The 9,223-nt window shown below is 40.7% G+C and overlaps 1 non-coding gene across 1 annotated transcript; it reads left to right on the top strand.

The window, feature by feature from the left end:
* The first annotated feature begins 6,550 nt into the window (after positions 1-6,550).
* LOC128049103 (U6 spliceosomal RNA) lies at positions 6,551-6,652 on the top strand. The gene has a single exon (XR_008199474.1). It is a non-coding gene; the product is annotated as a U6 spliceosomal RNA (small nuclear RNA).
* The last annotated feature ends 2,571 nt before the right edge of the window (positions 6,653-9,223 follow it).

Here is a 9,223-nt window from a genome sequence, read left to right on the forward strand (position 1 = left end):
GAATATATTACTGACTGACTATGGGGAGGTCATTTGGTCGCTCCCTATTTCACTTTAATTATCTGCTAAATAAGGTAGTAAATTTGTTCACACTATTAAGTTTTAAAGAGCAAACGTGTTAAAGTAGCTCAAGATTTGCTTGTTTGTTGAGAAATAATATAACTTTAAAATATTATCATTAGTTACCTAATCATACACAATATCTACCAAGGGCCTTTTAGTTACTCAGGGTGACAAGTCCTTGTTGAAAGGTAAAACGATCTGGAGTTGGATAATGAATTCAGTTCTTTCGTTTAGTTTTGTTTGTTTAGTTTGCTGTGATCTTCAACAAATGACATATGTGTTTCTTTGGCTGCCTAGAATCTGAACTACTTTTGTATCCCTGGAGAATTCCTCATCATATACATTTCTGTTGAACTCTCTCCTACTATAGAAGTTGAAAAGACCAAAAACCTACTTCTCTATCCTCTACACTCTTCACTCCTAGCACCTAGGGTATTGGCACAGAACCTAGGCTTCTCCAAATATCAGATTATTCCACTTGAAGTTCTTGAATGAAACAGAGTACAATTCATTTTGCCAGTTGGAATGGCAATGGTGGGGATGGTGCTCTGGGCATTTCCATTGAGCTGTTCCTACTAAGCAGTGCTACTGTTATTAGTCAGGAGGCTGAAATGGAGATTCAGATGGACAGTCATGATATCTATCCTGACTTTATACTGAGAAACTGGGAGAAGCCAGAGGATGAACTTAGGGCATGATATTTCATATCAGAATCCCATTTATCATGTGACACTTCTGAAACACTCATTCAAACAAATGGACTCAGTGGTAAGTTCCCAGCAATTAGTTTTAGCTCAGAGCTGGTATGATTAATTCCTAAGAGATCTGTGGGTTTTTTAAGCTGTCAGTACACTTGGGAGGCTAGAGGACACACTTACACGAGGACTTGCTGCTACTCTGTCTTGTCCGTTCTCATGCTGGTAGATGGGGAAACAGTGGAAACAGTGGCTGACTTTATTTTTCTGGGCTCCAAAATCACTGCAGATGGTGACTGCAGCCATGAAATTAAAAGATGCTTACTCCTTGGAAGGAAAGTTATGACCAACCTAGACAGCATTTTTAAAAGCAGAGACATTACTTTGCCAACAAAGGTCCATCTAGTCAAGGCTATGGTTTTTCCAGTGGTCATGTATGGATGTGAGAGTTGGACTATAAAGATAGCTGAGCACAGAAGAATTGATGCTTTTGAACTGTGGTGTTGGAGAAGACTCTTGAGAGTCCCTTGGACTGCAAGGGGATCCAACCAGTCCATCCTAAAGGAGATCAGTCCTGGGTGCTCATTGGAAGGACTGATGTTGAAGCTGAAACTCCAATACTTTGGCCACCTGATGCAAAGAGCTGACTCATTGGAAAAGACTCTGATGCTGGGAAAGATTGGGGGCAGGAGGAGAAGGGGCGACAGAGGATGAGATGGTTGGATGGCATCACCAATTCAATGGACATGGGTTTGGGTGGACTCTGGGAGTTGGTGATGGACTGGGAGGCCTGGCGTGCTGTGGTTCATGGGGTCGCAGAGTCGGACATGACTGAGCAGCTGAACTGAACTGAACTGAACATGCTGGTTAGCCTCCCCTCAGGTGACACTGGACCCACAAAAGCACAGCATCTGAAATGTCCCTCTCACCATAAGAATGTTCTCCAGGCAAACCAACTCATCAGAAACTGCTTTCACAATCCTCTAAGGAAAAGTAAATGTTCCTAATGTGCTGAAGCTTAATTGTCTAGAATAGATTAAAATCGCAAGCATATGCAAATACTAAATGAGTTACCACTTAATTAGAAAATATTAAATTTGTCATTCCTATTACCAAGAAGTCACTTTGAGGGATAAGCCACATCAGACTCACTTTAAAGATGAAAAACAGAAACAACAAGTGTTCTTAACAAATATTAACCTAGAGTTTGACATTGTGGTTCTTTAATTTAAAATATATTGACTCATGGCTGAGTCCCTTCATGGTTTACCTGAAACTATCACAACATTGTCAGTTGTGATACTCCAATTAAAAAAAAAAAGTACAAAATAAAATAAAACACACTGACTCTAGAGATATAATTTCAAAGGCACCAATACTAATAAGACATGTTAATTTGTATATTACAATAGTTAACTAATATCTGGCTTCAGAATTAATTTTGCTCCATTTAAAAATATGTATTTTAAAAGGAAATTATTTGAAATGGATAATACCACATACAAAATAGACTTTATCCTCAAATACTGCTTCCCTGGTTGCTCAGATGGTAAAGAATCTGCCTGCAATGCAAGAGATGTGGGTTCGATCTCTGGGTCAGGAACATCCCCTGGAGAAGGGAATGGCAACCCACTCAAGTATTCTTGCCTGGAGAATTCCATGGAGGGAGGAGTCTGGTGAACTCCAGTCCATGGGGTCAAAAAGAGTCAGACACGACTGAGCAACTAACACTTTCCCATTCACTTCACAAATCATACAATGAAAAATCTTTTTTAACTTAAAAAATTATTTTAAGGGATTTAGACAATCAGGACTTAATGATGAAATTCTGATAATTAAGGTGGTGGTTGACCTAGTAATAGAGAAATTGACCAACTGAATAGAGAGAGTATAGAAGCCCAGAGACAGAGCTATCCCAGTGTGGAAAAAAATTTTGTATATACAAAGAGGTGAGGAAGAGAGAAAGTATTTAATAAATGAAGCTGAAAAAATTTCCATTATTAAAAAGATCAAATTTGATCCCTACCACAGGCCATAATTTAAAAAAAAAAATCAATTCTAAATAGAATAGGTATTGAAAATATAAAAAACAAAACTTCTAGAAGAAAATACAGGTAAATATTTAAGACCCTGCTGTAAGGAAAGATTTCTTACTTTAAAAAAACAACAGAATAAATAAAAATAAATTTTGCTGTATCTAAATTAGGAAATTTTGTTCAAAAACACCTTAGGGAACGGGGTGTGGATAGGGGAGGGTTTTAATGCAGGAGAAGACATATGGACATTTGTAACAAGAAAAATTTCTATAAAGAATATATCTTAGACTTCCCTGGTGGCACAGTGGATAAGAATTTTCCTGCAATGCAGGGGTCACAGGTTCAATCCCTGGTCAGGAAATAGCTCACATGCCATGCAGCAGAACAACTAAACCCATGTAACACAATTCCTGAGCCCGAATTCTAGGGTCAGAAAGCTGCAACTACTGAAGCCTGCATGCCTAGAGCCCGTGCTTTGCAACAAGAGAAGCCACTGCAGTGAGAAGCCTTTGCACAACTAGAGAGTATCCCTCACTTGCCACAAGTAGAGAAAGCCATGCACAGCAAAAAATCCCATCACATTCAAGAATTAAAAATAAGCTAACAAATAAAAGAATATATATATTAAAACTCTTAAGAAAACAATAAGAAGATCAATATAGAAACTATAAGAATAAAAGACACAACATTTAGCTAAACATAAAATGCATACAAATAAGAAATACATGATAGTCAATGTTGTTAATAATTAGTGAAAGGTAAATCAAGACCCAAATGAGATACCATGTTATGGCCATTAACTTTGCACAACTTAAAAAATCTGGAAATATCAAGTGTCAGAAAGCACATGGAATTCCAAGGTCTCATATACATTCCTGTTGTAAAGGTATCTGAACAAAATCACTCTGGAAAACAGTTTTATATTACCTCCAAAATCCAAACGTTAATAAACCTTATGACCAGCAACTTAATTCACAGACATATATGCTAGAAAAATTCATAGATGTGTACAATAGGAGACATGGATGGAAATCTTATAACAGCATTACTGTCAACAGCAGAAAGCTAAATGCCCATCAACTTGAATAAGCTGGTATATTTACACAATGGAATATTACATAGGCAGCATTTTACTATTCAGTTCAGTTCAGTCGCTCAGTAGTGTCTGACTCTTTGTGACCCCATGAATCGCAGCACACCAGGCCTCCCTGTCCATCACCAACTCCCAGAGTTCACTCAGACTCACATCCATTGAGTCTGTGATGCCATCCAACCATCTCATCCTCTGTCGTCCCCTTCTCCTCCTGCCCCCAATCCCTCCCAGCATCAGAGTCTTTTCCAATGAGTCAACTCTTCTCATGAGGTGGCCAAAGTACTGGAGTTTCAGCTTTAGCATCATTCCTTCCAAAGAAATCCCAGGACTGATCTCCTTCAGAATGGACTGGTTGGATCTCCTTGCAGTCCAAGGGACTCTCAAGAGTCTTCTCCAACACCACACTTCAAAAGTATCAATTCTACGGCGCTCAGCCTTCTTCACAGTCCAACTCTCACATCCATACATGACCACAGGAAAAACCATAGCTTTGACTAGACGGACCTTAGTCGGCAAAGTAAGTCTCTGCTTTTGAATATGCTATCTAGGTTGGTCATAACTTTTCTTCCAAGGAGTAAGCATCTTTTAATTTCATGGCTGCAGTCACCATCTGCAGTGATTTTGGAGCCCAAAAAAATAAAGTCTGACACTGTTTCCACTGTTTCCACATCTATTTCCCATTGTGGTAGACTGAAAAATGGCCCCTGACAATACACTCAAACCCCAGTTCCCAGAATCTATGAATATAGTAAGCCCTTCACATCCTGTCTGTCTATGGGTTCCATATCCTTGGGTTGTGCATAGATATGGGTTTTCCATTTTCATGGACTGAAAATACAGTTTTTTAAATCCTAAATGTTCCACTAAGCAAAATTTGAATTTACTGCTCACTGCTGCTGCTGCTGCTAAGTCGCCTTAGTTGTGTCCGACTCTGCGACCCCATAGACAGAAGCCCGCCAGGCTCCGCTGTCCCTGGGATTCTCCAGGCAAGAACACTGGAGCGGGCTGCCATTTCCTTCTCCAATGTGTGAAAGTGAAGTCGCTCAGTCGTGGCCGACTCTTAGCGACCCCATGGACTGCAGCCCACCAGGCTCCTCCATCCACGGGAGTTTCCAGGCAAGAGTACTGGAGTGGGGTGCCATCGCCTTCTATTTACTTAGCATTTATATTACAACTATATACCCAGCATTTATATTGTATTAGCTATTATAAGTAATCTCAAGATTATTTAAAGGATGTACATAGGTTATATGCAAATACTACACCATTTTATATAAAGGTCTGGAGCATCCCCCTGGTGGGGATGGGTCCTGAGATTAATACCCCACAGACCCCAAGGATAAAAGGCTAGCTTAAACCTCAACATTCAAAAAACTAAGATCATGACATCCAGTCCTATCCCTTCATGGAAATAGGTGGGGGAAAAAATGGAAACAGTGACAGACTTTATATTTCTTGGCTCCAAAATCACTGTAGATGGTGACTACAGCCATACAAGAAAAGCTATGACAAACCTAGACAGCTTATTGAAAAGCAGAGACATCACTTTTCAAACAAAGTTCTGTCTGGTCTAAGCTATGGTTTTTCCAGCAGTCATGCATGGATGTGAGAGTTGGACCATACAGCACCAAAGAAGTGATGCTTTCAAATTGTGGTGCTGGAGAAGACTCTTGAGAGTCCCTTGGACTGCAAAGAGATCAAACCAGTCAATCCTAAAGGAAATCAGTCCTGAATAGTCATTGGAAGGACTTAAGCTGAAGCTGAAGTTCCAATACTTTGGCCAACTGATGTGAAGAACTGACTCATCGGAAAAAACCACGATGCTGGGAAAGATTGAAGGCAGGAGGGGAAGCGGTCGACAGAAGATGAGATGGTTGGATGGCATCACTGACTCAGTGGACATGGGATTGAACAAACTCTGGGCAATGGTAAAGGGCAAAGGGGAGCCTGGCATGCTGCATTCTATGGGGTCGCAAAGAGTCAGACATGACTTGGTGACAACAACAGCAGACACCAAGGGACAAATGTATTACCTTATATGGCAAAAGATACAATCAAGTTAAAGCTACTGAGAGGAAGAACTTTTCTTATCTTTCTTATGGGCCCTAAATGATATCACGTATATCCTTATAAGAGAGAGGAGAGGGAATTCTGAGACAGACATCCATAAAAAGAGGGAACAAAACCCACCAGACATCAAAATCCGAGGATGCTCCAGACCCTCATATAAAATGGTGTACTATTTGCATATAACCTATGTACATCCTTTAAATCATTTTGAGACTACTTATAATAGCTAATACAATATAAAAGCTAAGTATATAGTTGTAATATAAATGCTAACTAAATAGCTGTAGAGATTTGAAAATGTTGACAATGTGGTGAAAAGCAAAGGTATGCTAGCAGCACAGAAGCCGAAAGAGGCAAGGAACAGAGTATTCCTCTTGAGCCTCTGAAAGGTGAACAGCCCTGTGTAGCACCTTGATTTAGGTCCCAATGGAACAAATTTTAGATTTCTGGCCTCCTGAACTGGGAGAGGATAAATTTCTGTTGCTTTTAGCCACCACATTTATGGTAATTTGTTACAGCAGCCACAGAAAACTAACATACAACCCAATGACCTCCATAAATACAGCAAGTATATTTTCTAAAATGTTGGCTGAGAGATTGCTCAGTGCATGTACTAAAACTGGAACAATACAGAGAAGATCAGCATGGCCCTGCCAAAAGATGACATGTAAATTCATGAAGCACTCCATATTTTTAATGAATATTAGGATGTTAACAAGGAGAAGGCAATGGCACCCCACTCCAGTACTCTTGCCTGGAAAATCCCATGGGGGCCTGGTGGGCTGCAGTCCATGGGGTCATGACTGAGCGACTTCACTTTCACTTTTCACTTTCATGCATTGGAAAAGGAAATGGCAACCCACTCCAGTGTTCTTGCTTAGAGAATCCCAGGGAAGGCGGAGCCTGGTGGGCTGCCATCTATGGGGTCGCACAGAGTCGGAGACGACTGAAGCGACTTAGCAGCAGCAGCAGCAGGATGTTAACGATAAATACAAAAGAATGAAAAAAAATAGCTGAAACAGAGCACGAAAATAAAAAGCCTAAATGAAAACTAAGTAGGTTTTATAAAATAATTTATATTAACATGGAAGGCTATAGGGAAAAAATGAAAAGAATAAATCTAAAAAAATAATGGTGAAATCTTCTTTAATTAAGAGATCACTGTATCAAGGACAATGTCCTTTTCTGGGACATTGATCATACTGTCTGACTATCCATAGTGCATGCTTAGTCACTCGGTCGAGTTGTCTGACTCTTTGCAACACCATAGACTATAATCCACCAGGCTTCTCTGTCCACAGAATTCCCCAGGCAAGAACACTGAAGTGGGTTGCCATTGTCTTCTCCAGGGTATCTTCTCTAGCCAGGGATCAACCCTGGGTCTCCTGCATTGCAGGCAGACTTTACTGTCTGAGCCACCAGTGATCCATAGGATTATAACAAAATACAAGGCTTCCTAATTATAATTAGATATGAAATGATGGAATGGTGATAAGAACACTAGCTCTTAGGGATGTAAAGGAAAGAGACACAGGAATAAGTTTGTTAAGATATAGATAGGAAGAACCAGCAATTTGAGAAACATAGGAATGACAGGTAGCATCCAGAGGGAATTCTGATTTAATTTGCATTAAGCAAGCAGCTTATGACAGCCTCATCTACTATTCCACTATAGTATATCCAAGACAGCGGTTCTGAAACTTTGATTGGAATCAGAATCACCTGAGAACTGGGCATAAACTCAAAGGCTCAGGCCTGTCCTCTTCAATGAGCCTGCTCTACTGTGTTTGTCCTGAGTTCTCCAGGTGTTCCGATACACACCAGCATGCGAGAAAACCAGGGGAATGTGGGGAAAATACACACAGGGAAAACTGTAATGTCACCGGCAGCTATTGATTAGGCTCCCTAAAGAGTAACAGAAAGCTATTCTTTTCCCTCTGCCCATTCAAATCTGTTCTGTCAGGTTAATTCAAAGCAGATGCCATGACTTTTTTGATCACTCTCAGAAAAAAGTTCCTCTAGTCATCTTTAGTCACAAAATGTTTAATTTGGGTACTTAAATGATCATTCCCAAGAAACAATCAAGACTCCAAACAATTTAAAGCTCCTCCCCTCCTCCCTTCCTTAGAGAGGAAGCTCGCATGGGAAGGTTTCTAGCTCTCTTGTTCTCACTCACTGCCCTTCTTCCCATCGGTTGGCTGGTTCTAGAGCATCTAGATTTCAGGAAAGCATATTAGAAAGAGGGAAGGCCAAGAAGGTTCTCCTTTAATAGCCATCAGTAGAATCTGGCACTGGTATACCCTGGCTTGGCAGGAATTATAAGGCTGATTCTTCTCCTGGACAGTGGTTGGACTTTCCATGGAGTCCCATCACTGGCAATGGAATCCCTCACTTCTGCTCTCTTTAAATGGGTGTGGTCGCCTCTGCCTGGACATTGATGACCTCACCCTGACTTTCTGAGGCCCATTCCACTCTCTCAAGAGCCTAGAGCCCCTCCAAGGTAGCTCCAGGTATTCTTTCTCTTCCATGTGGCCCCTCTGGCATCCCCAGGAAGCCTGAATGAATTCTTCCTTCCAAAGGCTTTCAGCAATAGCAAGCTATCCCTAAGGTAGCCAGACTTCAGGTTTTTCTAGCAGCAATATCTGTGCCTCAGACCGAAATACACAAGGCAAGCTCTTTAAAGGGCCCCCTTGAATCCTCTCTCATTTGGCTTGTGGAGAAATGGAAAAGACATTTCATAGCACTCCAAATCAAATAATCTCTACTTAAAAGATAGACAACCAAAACAAAACAGCATGGAAAGGTAAAACCAAACGGTGGGTGACAGTGCATTTGGAAGCATCGAGAAAATGAGACAAAAAGCTATGTTAATTTGAACAAAGTAGAATCGAAAGATTGTTTTTAACATGGATAAAAGAGAATCATAAAGTAATGAGATGAAAATCCTAAAATGTATCAAAATACAGAAAGACAAATTCTTGGAATCGAGTGATAATTTGACATAGGCCCAATTCTATACACATTTCTCAGCCCCTAATCAATTATATAGAAAATATCTGATTATATTTAGGCTTCCCTGGTGGCTCAAATGGTAAAGAATCCACCTGTGGTGCGGGAGACCTGGGTTCAATCCCTGGGTTGGGAAGATCCCCTGGAGGAGGGCATGGCACCCCACTCCAGTATCTTGCCTGGAGAATCCCATGGACAGAGGAGCCTGCAGGGCTACAGTCCTTGGGGTCGCAAAGAGTAAGACACAACTGAGCAAT

The sequence above is a fragment of the Budorcas taxicolor genome, chromosome 5, assembly GCF_023091745.1.
Source record: "Budorcas taxicolor isolate Tak-1 chromosome 5, Takin1.1, whole genome shotgun sequence".
In the NCBI taxonomy this organism is placed as follows: Eukaryota; Metazoa; Chordata; class Mammalia; order Artiodactyla; family Bovidae; genus Budorcas; species Budorcas taxicolor.